This window comes from Oryx dammah, unplaced genomic scaffold, assembly GCF_014754425.2.
Source record: "Oryx dammah isolate SB20612 unplaced genomic scaffold, SCBI_Odam_1.1 HiC_scaffold_23, whole genome shotgun sequence".
Taxonomy (NCBI): domain Eukaryota; kingdom Metazoa; phylum Chordata; class Mammalia; order Artiodactyla; family Bovidae; genus Oryx; species Oryx dammah.
This window is the reverse complement of record NW_024070207.1, coordinates 41,772,496-41,791,739: the sequence shown is the minus strand read 5'-3', so window position 1 is coordinate 41,791,739 and position 19,244 is coordinate 41,772,496.

Genomic DNA, 19,244 nt, shown 5'->3' with positions numbered 1-19,244 from the left:
ATTCTTTGCCATCTAAGCCACTAGACTGTTCCTAATACTAGAACCACCACATGGCAGAGAAAAGAGGGCAAGATCTTTCCCTGTATCACAGGCAACACTTTTCCAGGAGTGTAGCTAGCCCGGTCATTATCAGTACTTGTCTGTGTGTTAGTTGCTTAGTCTTATCCTATTCTTTGCCACCCCATGGACTGCAGCCTGAGAGGATCCTTTGTCCTTGAGATTTCCCAGGCAAGAATACTGGAGTGGGTTGCCATTTCCTTCTCCAAAGGTCAGTACTTATCTTGCCCCAAAGGAAATATGTTTAGGTTGCCAAACAAAAGCAATAAAGGTGTGTGTTTGTGTGTGTGTATGTAAACACAAGTATGTAAATGTCTGTGTATACACATATTACTGGGATTTTTCACTAAGACCCTTTAAAGTCCACTTTCCCTCCAGTTTGATCATGTGACATTATGCAAGCTACTAACATTTCTCTGAATCTCAGTTTCCTTACTGATAAAAATGGGATAATATACCTGCCCTGCATATTATATTGACTTTCCAGGATTGTTTTGAGAATAAAAATCAAAATTAGATAATACATGTGAAATGATATATAAACTGTACAAAGCTATTCAAGTGCTAGAGAAATTATTCATCTTATATGCAGACTAGGCAGTAGCAGAATTAACAGCAATACTCTACAAGGGTAGGAGGCTGATTTCCTCTTTGTACTTGTATCTGTACCACCCCCACTGGGGGCCAGAAGGCAGTGACAAGACTGCCACTCTATAGGAGGCAAGAGCCCAAGCCATGGTTCTCACTACAGACTGACATCCAGCAGCTTGTTAATTATATATTTCCATTAATGGGATGAATCTCATTGTCTTTCTGGATGACAATCTCCCCTTCTATGCATAGATGTCTTATTTTGTTCTGTACTCCTTAGCAACCCAGTGACTGTATTCTGACACATTTCCTTACTAGTCTTGAAGCTTTAAAAAAAAAAAAAAGGTTGCCCTTGAGCAACCATTGATCTTGCTGCACTTGAGTTTTCCCCTAAGTTTTTTTAAAATTTATTTTACTGAAGTACAGTTGATTTACAATGTTGTGTTAATTTCTACTATCCAGCAAAGTGATTCAGTTATACATATATTTACATTCTTTTTCATATTTTTCCCATCATGGTTTATCACAGGATATTGAATATACATCCCTTAAGTTTTTTAAATAAAAATGTTTTTAAAAGAATTACATGAACTGGAAACATATAAAAACAGCACAACTTTTCTATGGTAGCATACTACTTAAAGCCTTATCATATCACAATAGGATTATCTTCTGTCTTTGGAGCACAAATCAAAAGACAATCTTGCAAACACACCCAGAGTTTACTACTATGGGTTTTCTTTAGCAAGGAGACTGGTTTGGCCAGATGGACTTATCCAGAACCACCTGATTCCACACCTCACAACATTCTTTTCTACATAGAAAATATATGCGATGGCAATCACAGAAACCACAGTCCAGGGAAAAATCGAGGAAGATTGAGATTTGAGAAAATGGAAGTTCACTCATTTTCTTCAGAGTGAATAACTGCAAAACTAAGCCTGATGGCCTAAAACATTTTATTAGAGTACATTATATACAAATATTTCCTCCACATTTCCTTGACAGAAAGATAAGTATTACTACTCCAAGAGAGGAAGTGCTAAGATGGCCCAGGCACAAGATTAAATTTTAAATAACAGATAAAGGGAGTGGCAACCCACTCAAGTGTTCTTGCCTGGAGAATCCCATGGACGGAGGAACCTGGCAGGCTACAGTCCATGGGGTCACAAAGGGTCAGACACGACTGAGCAACTAACACTTTCACTTACTTTCACAGATACACACATGAAAGGAAAATGCTCATCTCTAGGACAACCAGAAAGGAAGTAGAGATGAGACCAAGATTAATGGGGAAAATGGTGACAATGTGAGGGGACAGCCACAATGTCAAACAGTAATGAATGCTTGAAAGTTGGAATCATGTTTGTAAATTGGTTCTTTAAATGAACAAGGAGCTGGTGCATAAAATGAAGTGGAATGAAAGTGAAAGTCACTCAATTATGTTCGACTCTTTGTGACCCCATGGACTATACAGCATGGAATTTTCCAGGCCAGAATACTAGAGTAGGTAGCCTTTCCCTTCTCCAGGGGATCTTCCCAACCCAAGGATCGAACCCAGATCTCCAGCATTGCAGGAGGATTCTTTACCAGCTGAGCCACAAGGGAAGCCCAAGAATACTGGAATGGGTAGCCTAGATCTTCTCCAGGGGATCTTCCAGACCTAGGAATCAGACCGGGATCTCCTGCACTGCAGGTGGATTGTTTACCAACTGAGCTGTCAGGGAAACCCAAAATGGAGTATAGGAGTAGCATAGTCCTGAGACATTCTAAGTCCCTGATTTAAAGCAAAGAAGTTGTAGGCCAGGCATTACTAATTTCCTCCAGATATTACTTCAGTGAGGACACTGATTTTTGACATTTCATTCATTTTACTCTATAGCTACAGAACTACTCCATAAAGGGAATACCATTGCCCCAGCACAAGTCTGAATAATGCTGTGGACTGTGTGGTTCTGCCTACTTGCACATACAGAATGCTCCTTACCATGGTAGACACATAATCTGGAAAAGAGTGAGAAATAATGCAGTTACCATATTCATTTTCTATTGCTGCAAACTTAGTGGCTTAAAAAAATACTCATGTATTATCTCACAGATTTCATAGGTCAGGGGTCTAGGCATGGTATAGCTGGGTTCTGTACTTAGCGTCTCACTAGGCTATCGCAAGGCATAGGCTGATGCTGTGGTCTCATTTGAAGCTTGGGGTTCTTTTCCAAGCACACTGGTTATTGGAGAATTCCATCCCTCGTGGTTGTAGAACTGAGGCCATCTACTCCTAGAGGCTGCCTGCTATTCCCTGCCATATGACCTTTACAACACAACTGTTTACTTCCTCAAAGCCAGGAGGATAACAATTCTCTGGTTCCAAAACTCTCTCTTCAGGGAAGGCCTGGATATATATTTTTTTTTTAGAGTTTCAGAGTACATTTGTTTTTGTAAACAGTGTACAGCAGGGCAAACTTATTAGAAATCAGAGTTCAGAACAAACTCAGGACAATGAAGTTTGGTGTTGGGGGTGTTTGGTAATCATTTGATTATACTGTATTTTAAGTACTTGATGTTTCAAAAACAAATCACTGATGACAAGTACAATCCACAGTGAGAAGACCTGGATATTCTTTGATTGGATCAGGATCACCCTGAATATTCTCCCTCTTGATTAATTCAAGAATTTGTTGTTGTTCAATCACTAAGTCATGTCTGACTCTTTGCAACCCCATAGATGACAGCACACCAGGCTTCCCTGTCCTTCAGTATCTCCCATTTTGCTCAAATTCATGTCCACTGAGTCAGTGATATTATCTAACCATCTCATCCTCTGCCACCCCTTTCTCCTTTTGCCTTCAATCTTTCCCAACATCAAGGTCTTTTCCAATGAGTTGCCTCTTTGCATCAGGTGGCCAAAAGTACTGGAGCTTCAGCATCAGTCCTTCCAATGAATATTCAGGGTTGATTTCCTTTAGAATCAACTGGTTTGATCTCCTTGCTGTCCAAGGGACTCTCAAGAGCCTTCTCCAGCACCACAGTTCGAAAGCACCAATTCTTCAGCACTCAACCTTCTTTATGGTCCAACTCTCACATCCATACATGACTACTGGAAAAACCATAGCTTTGACTATACAGAACTTTGTCAGCAAGGTGATGTTTCTGCTTTAAAATATGCTGTCTAGGTTTGTCATAGCTTTTCTTCCAAGGAGTAAGCGTCTTTTAATTTCACGGCTGCAGTGACCATCTGTAGTGATTTTGAAGCCCAAGAAAATAAAGTCTGTCACGACTTCCACTTTTTCCCATTCTATTTGCCATGAAGTGATGGGACCAGATGCCACGATCTACTAAAGATACCAACCCTCTAATCCCTGGGAATGTGAATGTTACATTACACAGCAAAAGGGATTTTGCAGATAAAAGTAAGGTTAAGGATCTTAACATTAGGGAAATTAACCTGGATTAATCAGGTGGGCCCAATCTAATCACAAGAGCCCTCAAAAAAGCAGAGAGCTTTCTTCAACTGAAGGCAAGAGAGATGCAGCAGGAGAAGTCAGAAAGAATCAAAATCGGAGAGCAACCCAACTTGCTCTTGCTGAAGCAGGGCAGGGGGGCGCATGGAAAGCATGGAAAGGAACAGGGCAACATTTAGTATCAAAGATTGGTCCCACTTGGCAGCCAGCAAAGAAACTGGGCCCTACAACCAGAAGGAACTGAATTTAGGGAGCACCTGAATGAACTTGCAAGCCGATTCCTCCCTGGAGCCTCTAGTAAGGAACACAGCCCTGCTAACACCTTAATTTTGGTCTTGGGAGAGCTTGATCTAAGACCCCAGTCAAGTCTCCCCGGACTTCTGACCTACAGAACTCTGAGATAATAGATGGCTATTGTTTTAAGCTGCTTAATTTATGGCAATTTATCATGGCAGCAATAGAAAACTAATACAATTATTAAGTTCCAGTTTCTTCAAGTAGTCCTGACACCACAAAGTTTCCATCTTGTCACCATCAGTCTGCCTCATTGGATCAAACTCCAATTTGTTTATGACCCTTTGGAGAATGCAATGCCAACTGTTGCCACCTGAGTGCACAGATTAATTTTAGCATCACTTAGAGTAGGATAAACCAGACATTGTGTAACTCCTGAAGGGATGTAATAGGAAGTACACTGCAGGGCCCATGAGATAGCCTTGTCAAAAATGTTTATATCCTGCATTAAGCACACCTGTAGAGCTAGTGCCAAAAGAATAGGAAATCTGAGGGAAAGAGGAACAAGGTAAATGGCACCACAAAAAAAGCAATCAGAAAACTGTAAGATGAGACAACTGATTGTTTTTAAAAGAAGACAATGAGAGGAAGTAGTGAAAGGGAGACTGCTCTAGTTTAAAGAGATTTGAGATACATTACTAATAAATGTAATGAACTTTGATTAGATGCTATTTTGAACAAACCATATGTCTCCAAAGCAACCTGCTAAATTTAAATACAGACCGGATATTAGATGACTATAAGGAATTATTATTAATTCCGTAGATGTAGTAATGCCTTATGGTTATATAAGAAAATGCCCATGTTTTCTTAGAGGGGCATACTGATGTATTCAGGAGTGAGATGACAAGAGGTTCTGGGATTTGCTTTAAAATACTCCAGCAAGACAGCTAAAGAAGGGTGGATGAAGCAGTAACAAAATGTTAATAACTGCTGAATTTGAGAGAACAGTATGTGGACATTCATGGTATTATTCTCTCTACTTTTGTGCAGATTTGAAAGTTTCTATAATATGAATGTCTTTTAAACTGTAATGCCCATTACTAGCATAACACACTTATTCAGCCTGTCTCTGAAGAGTTACTGTAACCACCACCACCCCTATTTATGTGGCCTACAATGGCAACCCACTCCAGTACTCTTGCTTAGAAAATCCCATGGATGGAGGAGCCTGGTGCAGGCTACTGTCCATGGGGTCGCAAAGAGTCGGACACAACTGAGCGATTTCACTTCACTTCACATGCTTCTTAGGTTTTTTAACAGCTGCACTACAGTACTAACACAACCAAAACAGTGTTTTCCTGTTAATGCTAACGGGTTCAGTCCTCCCGAATATGTACTTTACAATCCTCTGAACTTAAGTGAAAACTTTTGCACTTCCTTTGATAAAATATAATCTCGCTAATTTCAACCAATTTTTCCAATCTGTCAAATTTTCTCTAATTCTTTTCTATAATTCTAACTTCTATAATTTCCTTTCTATAATTCTTTTCCAATTTTCTATAGATTTGTTACATATATAAATTTACTAGCCATACTTTTATTACAATTTCCAATTATTGATATATATTTGAATAGAATATGGTCAAGAACAAAACCCTGTGGCAGACCACTAAATATCTTTCTCCAATAATGAACATTCTCTAGAGACACGTATCTATCTTACATTTAGATTTAGAGATTATAGCTTTATAGATAACATATTCACACATTAATAATCAAATTTAAACCTCAAATCTGGTCTGTCAGTTTTCCCGTTTTATAGATGAACAAACCAAGGCTCAAAGAAACTGAGGACAATTTTTCTTGAGGTGATTGGACAACATTTAGAAGAAAGAGGTGAAGAAAAAAGGTGTGTAAAGAAGCATAGAGATATGTATATGAAGGGGAGATGACCTGAGGTGTAATTAAGCAATTAAAGATGAGACAATAGATAGACAAATGCAGAGATTCAGGCTCCCTAGGTGGAAGAAAGGAGTTGGTGGGGAAGAGACAGGTCAGTTCTTTGTGCTAGCCAGTAGGGGGCACAGAACATTCACAAATCAATTTCCTCATCTGTAAAATGGGGTTAAGATCCAGACTTGCAAGTTTCTTTCTAGGACTAGAGGAAATCATGTATGGAAAGCATGTGGCATCTGTCCTTGGGCTGTGGTAGACATTCGGCGAGTTTTGCTTCGCTCTCCCCACCCCTCAATACCTTGACACTCCCAGTACGCTGGAATCACACCCATTTTTAAAAAGCTCTTAACTACTACACTAAAATAATATTATGCACCTCTTAGAGGCTCCCTACTGTTAGGTTTGTAACGAGTAGGGGTGGGATGAGAGGTTAAAACACTCCTCAGAGTTTGTGCTTTCTGCTACAGACCCTCTTCCTCTACTATTTCTTCCCATTTTTCTCTCCTGGCTGTTTCCCCCGTCTTCATTTGGCCCCTTTGCTGATGCTTTGTAGGGTTTGAAGATGGTCAAAGCATATTCTTCAGGCGCCCTTTAATACTAATCTCTTTTTTAAATTTCATCTTTACAGTGATTAAAGCTTTTTTCTGTTTGTCTCCTCATTTGATTCTCATAATAATTTGATACACTGAGGTGAAATAGGTAGACTAGTGGTTTGATCCACTGTTGAACAGATAAGAAAACTGACATTCAAAAAGTTACATGACTTACCCAAAGTCACACAGCAAGTAAATGGCAGAACTGGAAGGCGATCCATGACTCTCTGCCTCTATACGCTCCTGTATTTAAAAGATGACACTAAGTCACAAACTGTGCATCAAAAACCAAAAGGCCACCACTGAAAGCTACAATAACACCATTATTTTTCCCACGATAATGTTCATCATCTTCCATAAGTAACAACCACATAAAGCAAAAGCGAAACTAACATATTCCTGTAGGAAAGCCACAAACATTTGAGATGCAAAATGTACTTTTCTGCCTAGTAGATACATCATCATTTTGGAGAATCAAATTCCATCATCACTATAAAATATTTCTACATTTTTTCCATGTTTACAAAAACTGGTGCTCAAAATATTATTTTCCCCTATTTGTATTATGTGGCATTCTTCAGATTTTTTTTTCTTAACTATCTCTAAAAGGACCTCTATCGAAATTAATATCTGGGGTGACATTTGCTTTCAAGATGTGAATAACACAGTACAGTCGTGGGTCCTTTAGGTCAATATATCAAGTATAAAGCTCAGCATCTTCTAATGTAAAAATGTGCTCAGCATATCCTTTCATATTAATGGGGAAAATCAGAATGTGGCTACATGAACCAATATGTAATCTTATCTTTTTCACTGTTTTTTGTTACAATGATTAACTTCTTATTGGCTAAAGTAAGTCGGGTCATTGCTTATGGATATAGTTTTCTCAAACAAAATATTTTTATTAATATAGTACCTAGTTAAAAAGTTTTTTTCTGACTAGAATTAAGAATTTTCTTTGAAAGAATAAATAGTAAAGGATCAACAGTGTTCATGAGAAAACTCCATTCAATGGTTTGGCAATGGATACTTTGATAAACTCCTCTCCATGAAACAGAATGGCGTGAAAAAACAGACCTGGGTATATATGAAAATATTAACATGTAGCTAAAGTAGTACTTAAAATCAGTGGGTAGAAGTGGGCTTTTCAGGAAATGGTAGAAGGACAATTGGCTATTCATTTCAGAAAATAAAATAGCTAGATCCCTGTTTCATACCATATGCAAAAATAAATTCCAGATGTTTTAAAGAACTAAATATAAATATTAAAATATAAATATTATATGAAGATATAGGACGATATCTTTATATGCTTGAGGTGGATAAGGCAAAGTAAGACAAAAATACCTGTCATAAAACACAAAATAAGCAAAGCTAATTACATAAAATGTTAAAAGTTTTATACATAACAGATAGTAAGCAAAGTTGAAAAGTGACAGACCATCAAAAATAATTGCAACATAACACATAATTGATATGTGGAGTATATAAAGTTCCAGTAAGGAACAATAACAAAAAAATAAGCAACCAGAACCTTTTTTATTTTTTTGCCACATTGCACAGCATGTGGGATCCTAGCTTCCCAACAGGGATCAAACCTGTGCCCCCTGCAGTAGAAGCTCAGAGTCTTAACCACTGGACCACCAGAGAAGTCCCCACAACACATTTAAATAGAATGAGAAACTAATTTTTATATCTAATTTATCATCAAATTGGGAACAATTAAAAAATTATAATATCCATTGGACAAGGATATAGGAAAAGGGCATGCATACACTATTGATGATAATATAAATTGATTCAGCCACTTTGGAGGCAAATATGACAATATTTTAGGCACACATACCCCATGACCCAATAATTCCACTTCCACATAGTTACCCTAGGGAAATACTGATACACATGTGCAGAAGGCACATTGCCCAGGACATTCATTGTGACACTATTAATAAGAACAAAGAAATTAGAAACAATCTAAATAAATACCCATCAATATAGAAATGGTTAAATAAATCTATGGTACATCCATCCACACAATAGAATACTATACAGCAGTTTAAATGGAACAAGTTCATTTTTTTTTAAGCAAGAAGAATGTAGATCTATACATAGCAATATGGAAAGATAGCAAAGATATACTGTTAAATCAAAAGTTATTACTTAAGAATATATAGAAAACAGTTGCTTTTATAGTAAAAAGATAATCACTACGCATGTATGTATGTACATATGATTTAGTAAATGCAGAGAAAAAATGGATAGAGACAGAAGAAAACTTAATTGTGATTACTTCTGGAGAATGGGTTTGAGGTAAAGTCTGAAGGTAGCATTGGTATTATCAGATGCTTTTTATGGTGAAAATATTTTTATTTGGTGGTTATACAATTGTTTAATGATAAAAGCACTCACTGAAAATGATGCTACAACCCTCTAAGGAGGTTATGTCTCCACTTCTTTCTCCAGTTGAGAATAACTGAAGTAAAAGGAAAAGGAAGAGGAAGCCCCTGTGGACACTTCAAACCTAGAATCTTCTTCATAATGAATTACAATGGCAAGAATCCCTACCCCTGCCCTAGAATACCTTTTTCTACCCTACTGTTTTAGATTAGAATATTGATTCAAGTAGACCCTAGTGTAAGATGAAAATACGTCACCTACTGAAGAGTAAGCCCCGAGAGGGCAGAGATCATGTCTATCTTAGTTATCTTGGTGTCTCCAAGTTAGCACAGATCTTGATACCTAGATGTGTTTGCTAGAAAATAGCTCTAATCGAACTATGTCTGTGGGCTTCCCTGATGGCTCAGAGGTAAAGAATCTGGCTGCCAATGCAGGAGACTTGGGCTCCATCCCTGGGTCGGGAAGATCCCCTGGAGAAGGAAATGGCAACCCACTTCAGTATTCTTGCTGGAAAATCCCATGGACAGAGGAGCCTGGAGGTCATGGGGTCGCAAAGAGTCGGACATAACTTAGTAGCTAAACAACAATAACTATGTCTGTGTCCCCTTCATTTATTGCCACAAACAGTCTGTTTTATCTCGGGCAGATTTATTCAGTGGCTATTTATAAGGACCTCCTATGTGATTGGCACTATGCCTTGAATTTTCTTATGAAAATATTGAATGAATGAATTTTTAGATATCTTACTAGTATCCATTAACAGAATAGCATTAGAGAGTGTTCATTTATAAACTTATCTAGATGACTAATGGGAAAGGAACAGAGAACTGGGGATATAGCACAGGACACAGGGATTGAGGGAAAGGACACCTGAGTGACGCACCAGGGAGGCCACAAGAGGAGGTTCACCAGCCTGGAGGCAGGCCCTTTTTCTAGCATTATCGCTACCATGAGCCAAATAATACATACTCCTTCATGTACATATTCATTCGACAACTCACTGAACACTTTCTCTGGCTGGAAGCCTTAGTCTCTGCCCTCAAAGAGAGCATGTGGCTGGAGAGTAGAATGGAAGCAATGTGGACTTTGAGTCAGGTTAAAAGTACTGCTGGCAGACCCCAGACCAGTTGCCTGACCTCACCGAGCCTCAGTGAAATGGGATAACAATGCCTCTGATAATAGTGTTATTTTGAAGTTTTAAAATACTCTCTTGTAAAATGCCTGGTACTTAGTGAGTGTCAAATAACCAATAATTATAATTATTATGGACCTAACAGCCTAAAAATCTGACATCCTAGCTGGGCTGGAGGTAGAAAAGGGAGAAAGATATTGAGATGATTACCTCTAATGCAAAGCAGAGTGAAATATAACCTACCATTGAGAAGAGGGTCACGAGGGTTGCAAGCTAGAGGAAAATATAATAATTTTCAAGTCACTGTGGGGATTGGGGAAGGGTTCCCAGAGAACATGGCGTTTCGAATTGGGCCTGAGAAGATGAGGGGAATTTCCACAGGTAGGAAGGGCAAGATATGTATTCCTGTACAAGACCCAGAATAGAATTGGTAAGGTGATAAAGAAAAGGAGAGAGACACAGTTAAGGTTATGTCTCTGTAACAGCAAACATACATTTTGGCAGCGAATAAATGGATCATCATGAATCACTTGCTTTACCCAGACTCAGGAGAATAAAATAAAAAAAGAACTGGAGCTGAGTATCAGGATAAAATCATTTTACTAGAAAGATGGTTTTGATTGTGAGACAATCTCCAAAGGAAAAGAAAAAAATCCTTTGCTCGTGCATTCCATTAACTAGAAAATAGCTTGGATACATTTGAATCTTTTGATTGCCCAATTGAATGAAAGGTCTTAAAACAGGGATGGAGAACATTCCTTTGGAAATTGTGTTCTGGCAGTCTAGACAGTAGCCCTGCCTATACACATTTCAGCATTCTGTACAACAAATCTGATCTACATCTTATGGCACAATTGGACTTGGTACTATGTAATAGGGCTTCCCAGGTGGTGCTAGCGGTAAAGAACCCGCCTGCCAATGCAGGAGACATAAGAGAAGCGGGTTTGATTCCTGGGTCGGGAAGATCCCTAGAGGAGGGCATGGCAACCCACTCCAGTATTCTTGCCTGGAAAATTCCACGGACAGAGGAGCCTGGCAGGCTACAATCCATGGGGTCACACGGTGAGAAACAACTGATGCGACTTAGCATGCACTATATAATGGCTTGTACCCTAACTGTTTCATAAGTGGGCATTGCCTGACTGGATTTCAGACTCTGAGGTCAGGAGCACTGTCATCTGTCCTTGGAACCCAGCACCATCCTAGGCACAGGGCCTCCCTTGCTTGAGTTTCTCCACTCAGTTATCTCTCTGGTCTATCTAAGTCTTCATTATTAGGTGATGAATTTGAGTGAAAGCAGGACCCATATTAGCTCATTTGTAACTGTTTTCTGGGTTGCTGGTTTGGGCCCCTAAGTTTATAACTGTCAGGTGAGTAGAAAATAGCATCAACTTTTGGCTCCTCCACAATATGCCGAGGAGTAAAAATGTGAGGTTTGAAGATTCCTAGGAGTGCAGTGCCCTAAAGTCACATACTGTGGCCCAACTCAAGGAGAGAGTGGGCTTGCTTTATATGATTAGGACTGGGTATTGCAAAAGGCCTTCCTGCAGCCCTCCGTCACTCAGTTCTGCCTTGTTACTAACCTGTGAGCCCTGGAGCGGAAAACAGCTCCCCTTCTGCCTGAAACGGCGAACTAGGGTGTGTCCTGCAGTGGCCCCTGGGAGGGCCTAATAGAACCCCTGAACATTCCAGGAGGGGAACTGATTGAGGAATCGATGGGTATGGCTTGGAAGAGGGGGCACAGTGTGACTTGTCATTAGGACAGACCATCTTTTAGCCTCCTCCCTTTCTTTTTCAGAAAGTTGACTACACCTTTAATTAACTGTGGAAACTTGTCACTTGGGAGCTTGTTAAAAATGCAGAATCACAGGTTCCCCCTTTAACAAGATCCCCAGGTGATCCATATGCACAGTAAAGTTTGAGAATCTCTGCATTAAATCCTCTAGGCCTGTTTCCTTTTCTGTTAAACGGGGTTGAGGACACCAACCTATCCATGAGATCATGTGGATCATGTGGATGGCAAATGAGATAACCCGGAGCAACAGTGTGCTGGAGCCATTTGTTAAATTTCCAGCAGTTTGGGGAACCAGTTGCTAAGCTGTTGGTAGTTTGAAATCCGGCTATGGTGAGAGTATCTGCAGACCCTACAAATCTGCAAGACCCCACACATAAGGGATTGTCATTTGTTTTTCAGAAATCTGAGTTACCTGCACTCCTCTGCGGGCTTTAAACAGGTGAAAGCCAAGACCTGCGGCTGCAAGTCTGCCATGTCCGGCACACGATTTGCAGGTCCCAGTGGATTTTCAGAAGCAGAGGCACCAGATGGAGTTTGGCCCTATTTCTGGATCCCCAAACTGGGAAGATAAGGGCACCAAAAGACAGGCTTCCCAGAATCAACCAGAGCCTCTCCGTTTGGGCTTCCCTCCAATTCCTTGGAGCCTGCACTCCACAGCTGGAGCTCATTACCGTATCCCTCACCAGTTAGCAGCTGAAAAGCCTTGTTCTGTCACACTGAAGAGGGTCTGCATTTTGGCAGCGAAAGAAGCCAGGCCAAGCACAGTGCCACTGGGCCCTGTCGGAGGAACCTTTGAAAACAATTTTTCAAATCATTAAGGAAATGAACATGAAAAACCAACTGCGAGAGAAGAGCAAATCTGCCTGCTAGCCAGGTTACTTAACACGCACAGTGCTTAAATGGGACGTTTAGATCACACCAGGAAGGAGCCCTTTAGGCACGCAGCTCTCCAGTTCACCCAGGGCAAAGATGAACTATGAGACTGCGGAAGATTCACACACTTCAACATCTTTGTGAGACGACGATGAGTCTCTCAGAGGTACCATAAGCATTTTGTGAGGTTGCTATGGTGGCTGCTTTTGTGTTGAATAACAAACTACAATATAAACTTGGGAAAATCTGCATAAATTATGTCTGGCCTATGGATCTCTGGCTCTCTAACTCAACACACCCTGGTCCATAATTGAAGAAAGATGCTTGGACACAGAGAGATGGGGTATGGACACATGTTCTGCCAGTAAAGAGGCTTCTCAGGTAGTTTCATCAAGAAGGCTATTTATTTCCCTCTGGGTAACCAGCTGTTGACTGCCAGCGCACCTTTTCTGGAAAAATTTTGTAAGCCTTTTAGGACAAAGGCTATGATGAGGAGCACTTAGTATTTTTCAGATAATACAAAGCACAGCTTAGTAAGCATGTTTCCATTTCGATGCACAGAAATATAATACTCCTCTTTTACTCACAGTCTATATCTGTGACAAAATGTTTTAATATAAAATAAAACCCCTGAAACTTACCACTATATTGTTTCTCTGTCTTTTATGTCTTGCCTCTCTGAGCCACAACATTCCATGGAATCCAGAATTATATTATCACAACCCAACTTCCTTTTGTTCAAGCAGAACATATTGCAGTTCTCTGAAAATAATGCAACAGTGTCAGTTCCAAGCACCTCCCCATTTCTAACCCCCACGGTTTTTGGTGCTGTTCCTTTTCATAAAGGAGCTGCAGTAGAACGGAATGCATGTATTCATAGCGAGTTTTCAGCCTATGCAACATGGGTTTGCAGAGTGCCTCAGACATATTTCCTACACCCCTGACTCTTCACTTTACCCATGGAGGACCAAGATATGACATTTTCCCAGAAGCAAGATAACTACACTCCAGTTTTCACAGAGCAATGTCATGTTACTTTGTCTTTTTTTTTTGTCCTGATGTCCAAGATAACACCTAAGCCATGAACCTTTTACTCCTTTCTGGAAATGCAGCCAACTGACAATCCACATAAAGGCAACTTCCAGCTGGGAAAGCCACTCTCTTCTCAGAGGTGAGTGGTGTACAGCGATGAGTCATGAGAGCTTACAAATGGCAAAACCAGGTGTCTGGGTTTCCAAATGATATTAAAGGATCTCCCTAACATCACTAGGACTTGAGTAGGATTGAACTCCAGCTCGGTACCAACAGCGACAGGAAAAAGTGTGCAGGCGTTTCTGATTTTCCTGTTGCATTCTTTCAGACAGCCAAATTTTACAGAGGGTAGCCACATGATTGGAGCCTGGGATTTCACTTGGCCCCAAGCCATCAGCACTAACACATGTCTAAGGACTCACAGCTGCCTCACTAGTAGGCTCCACTGCAGATGTGGGCTTTTCAGGGTGTGTGATATCTGCTTCTCAAGCTTCCGTCAGAGAGAAGGCTAGAAAAAGAAAGGAGTGGATGTCAGCTCCAACAAGTGCCCGCTCACAAGTGGAAAGACATCCAGGAACCAAGCCAGGCTAACCCCCACACTGCTAGACATTAGACAGGTTTTCTGGAGTAGCAGCCGCTGACTGCCCACTGTTGATCCCACTTGCACCCCTCCAAAAGCCAGCTCAGCCTCCAAGTTGTGGGCCGAAGCATGTTGACCCTGGAACTAATCACTGCCCACCTCCCTCAAAGCTTAGGAAAGTTCCTGAGCCTGAGACTAATATAATCAATTGGAAGTTTGTAATAATAATAATGAATGGAGCTTGCTGCTTATCTGAAATGTCATGGTAGCATCTGCAAGCTGGACGATAAGTACACTTTCCAGTACACAGGACAAGTTCAATCTACTGTCTATCCTTTGGCAGGTCATTTTTGCTCTCTGTGACTCAGTGTTCCTGTTGATACAATAAGGAAGTAGGATTAGATGACCTCCAAGGCCACTTCCAGTTCTGATACTGAGTGAGTCTGTGTTGCACAATGGCTTTACAGCTAGGCTGCCCCATACAGTTATCAGAAGGTTCTCTCCCTTTCTGCCACGTGCCCACTTTAGACCAACTTGCTACAAGAAAAGACTCAACAATAGGTTGGTGGCAGCAAGAAGCAACAAGCTCAGCCCACACAGCAAGAACATTTGCCACCACGTGGTATTTTCTTAGCTAAACAGCTTCCAGACACATCTGCACAGCACCTAAGACACAAATCAACAAGGAAACATATGATCTTCATGGGTGGTCTTCCTAAGATGCTCAAAGACGTTCTAGAATATAAACTCACCAGGTCTATCCCTACTTCCACCCCTTGAAAGACACAGGATCCCTTTAACACCAGGCCCTGCCTTAATTGCCACAATCCATCAGCCCAGAGTCTTTAGTCACCTCATACCCTAAAATCAGCTCATCTCTACCCCCTAGGTCCTAGATTATCCTTGGCCACAGGCCTGAGTAGGAATTTTCTCCTAGCCATCAGTTCAGTTCAGTTCAGTCACTCAGTCGTGTCCGACTCTTTGTGACCCCATGAATCACAGCACGCTAGGCCTCCCTGTCCATCACCAACTCCCAGAGTTCACTCAGACTCACGTCCAACGAGTCAGTGATGCCATCCAGCCATCTCATCCTCTGTCATCCCCTTCTCCTCCTGCCCCCAATCCCTCCCAGCATCCGAGTCTTTTACAATGAGTCAACTCTTCGCATGAGGTGGCCAAAGTACTGGAGCTTCAGCTTTAGCATCATTCCTTCCAAAGAAATCCCAGGGCTGATCTCCTTCAGAATGGACTGGTTGGATCTCCTTGCAGTCCAAGGGACTCTCAAGAGTCTTCTCCAACACCACAGTTCAAAAGCATCAATTCTTCGGCACTCAGCCTTCTTCACAGTCCAACTCTCACATCCATACATGACCACTGGAAAAACCATAGCCTTGACTAGATGGACCTCAGTCAGCAAAGTAATGTCTCTGCTTTTGAATATACTATCTAGGTTGGTCATAACTTTTCTTCCAAGCAGTAAGCATCTTTTAATTTCATGGCTGCAATCACCATCTGCAGTGATTTTGGAGCCCCCCAAAACTAAAGTCTGACACTGTTTCCACTGTTTCCCCATCTATTTCCCATGAAGTGATGGGACCGGATGCCATGATCTTTGTTTTCTGGATGTTGAGCTTTAAGCCAACTTTTTCACTCTCCTCTTTCACTTTCATCAAGAGTAATTCTGCCATAAGGGTGCTGTCATCTGCATTATCTGAGGTTATTGATATTTCTCCCAGCAATCTTGATTCCAGCTTGTGCTTCTTCCAGTCCAGCGTTTCTCATGATGTACTCTGCATAGAAGTTAAATAAGCAGGGTGATGATATACAGCCTTGACGTACTCCTTTTCCTGTTTGGAACTGGTCTGTTGTTTCATGTCCAGCTCTAACTGTTGCTTCCTGACCTGCATACAGATTTCTCAAGAGGCAGGTCAGGTGGTCTGGTATTCCCATCTCTTTCAGAGTTTTCCAGTTTATTGTGATCCACACAGTCAAAGGCTTTGGCATAGTCAATAAAGCAGAAAGAGATGTTTTTCTGGAACTCTCTTGCTTTTTCCATGATCCAGTGGATGTTGGCAATTTGATCTCTGGTTCCTCTGCCTTTTCTAAAACCAGCTTGAACATCAGGAAGTTCACGGTTCACGTATTGCTGAAGCCTAGCTTGGAGAATCCTAGCCATACCTGCCTCTAAAACAACAGCTGGGTGTAGAGCCTGCCTATAAGGAGCAAAGATCTCACATTTAATTTGAGCTATATCACTAACATGAAGGCTAACCTTTGGTGGGGTTACTTTTGCTCTCTGTGATTCAGTTTTCCCATCTCTCCAAGGAGAGAGTTGGATTAGATGACCTCTAAAACCACTTCCATTTCTGGTATTAAGTGATTCTGCAGGACATGCCTCACACATCAAGGAAGAACATATCAACCCTGGCTTAGAAGTCAGGAGGCCCACATTCTAGTTCTAACTTCACCACTTACTAGCTGTGGGTGTCCAACTTGTGAAGATGGCAAAAGAGCTGGAAGTCATGGGGACCTCTGAGGCATACCATAAAATAGTGATAACCACTTTGCCAGCAAAAATTTTCAGCTTTATATATGTGTACATCTTTGTATCAAAATATTAATAACAACAGTAATATCATTAATACATTATTTCTGTTTTCTACTCATTTGCTAGTTCCTTGCTCATTTTTTCATCTATAAAAAATCATCTCTACAAGGTCTTACCTTCTCCTTTCTCTATTCCCACCTCCCCTCCCACCCCATCCACCAATCTCTCACTCATTCTGCCAGCTGCTCTGGCTTTTTGGCTTCCTAGAACATTGCTCCCTCCTCAGAGCCTCTGATCTTACTGTTTTCTCTGCCTAGAATTATCCTTCCTTTTACTTGCTTCAGGTCAAATGTCACCTTCTCAGGGCTTTCCTTGGCTTCCCCACCAAATATTCCAACCCCATCTATACTTTCTATGCCCTTTGCCCACTTGCCCAGCTTTTTTCTCATTAGCTCTCATCACTATTATACCATTTATGTTTTCATCTCTCCCCACCCCACCCTCCACTAAAATATAACCTCCACGAGGGTCGGGATCTTTGTCTGCTTTTTTATTTCACTGCTGTTTCCCTAGTGCCAAGAATAGTACCAAGTATATGAAGGCACTCAAACTATGTTTTGGATGAAGGAATAAAGAGTAGCAGGAACCAAGTGTTGAATAAATATTTATGGGAGAAAAAATCATAACAGAAAATATATCAACAATTTACCACATGGGAAATGCTTTCATTATTGTCAATGAGCAGCTGGCACTTCAGTCCAGCTCTGGAAACTCCAGTGATCCCCAGGAGAGTTTGGAGCCCTGGATGTAAATGCTCTCTCTTCGTATTGTGTATTCTGACTTGGATTGGCTAATCCTGTCAGCTGCCTTCCCAACCTGTAATCTATCCTTCTGTCTGGAAATATCCAGTGATATATCAGAACACAGAGTCCTCTGGAAATAAAAGGAACCACAGAGAATGTTTCCTGCATGCCAGGCTCTGTGCTTGAACATATTTCTGGCACTATCAGCAAGGCTCACAACCACCCTATGAGATGAGTACTATTTAGCCCTATTTTTCAAGTGAGGAAACTGAGCCTCAACAAGGTTGTTTCTTGCCCAAGTGCACACAGCTAAAAGTAGTAAGGCGGGGCTTTCAATCTGGGTCTTAAACATTAAGCTCTACCCTTCTTCTCTCTTATCTCCCATTGTCTGTCTCCTTCCTGCTGTTGAAAGTCTTCTCCCCACCCCGAAGCCTGGACATTTGTGTTCGGGGATTAAAATATGTATACGTGACCACAATGATGAGGCTATATTGACAACTGCAAAGAGTCCAATTCTCTCCATGAACAGAATTAATGAAGTTGCTGCAAATGAAGTATAGTTGAACAGAAAAAAAAAAAAAAAAAAAACCTGTGTTCAAATTCTGATTCAGTCAATTTACTGCAGCAAATTACATAATCTGAGCCCCTGTTTCCTCAAGTGTAAAAAAGAAGGATGTTACCAACTTCACAGCATTGCCATGAGGCTGAAAATGAAATAATATTTACGAATAGACCAAGCCCAGTACAGGGATTCTCAGGTAGTTCAGTGACAAAGAATCCGCCTGCCAATGCAGGAGACCTGGGTTTGATCCCTGAGTCAGGAAGATCCCCTGGAGAAGGAAATGGCTACCCACTCCAGTATTCTTGCCTAGGATGTCCCATGGACAGAGGAGCCTGGCGGGCTACAGTCCATGGGGTTGCAAGCCCACGCGCAAGCCCACTACGTGGCACCTAATAGCAGCTAAGTAAATGGTGATTTCTTTCCTGCCTTTCAAACCTCAAGTATGAGTATCCTCTGTTCTACAGTTACTTCCAATCTCCAGGACACTGGTGTGTGAGCCACAGAGGAAGAGAACTTCTCTATCTCCAACGTAGAGCAAAAAGGTATGCTTTTCCCTTTTATTCATTTGCTTTCCCTGTCACTTTGATGGCTCTTATATAACAGTATGGAATTTCAAGATGTGGAAGT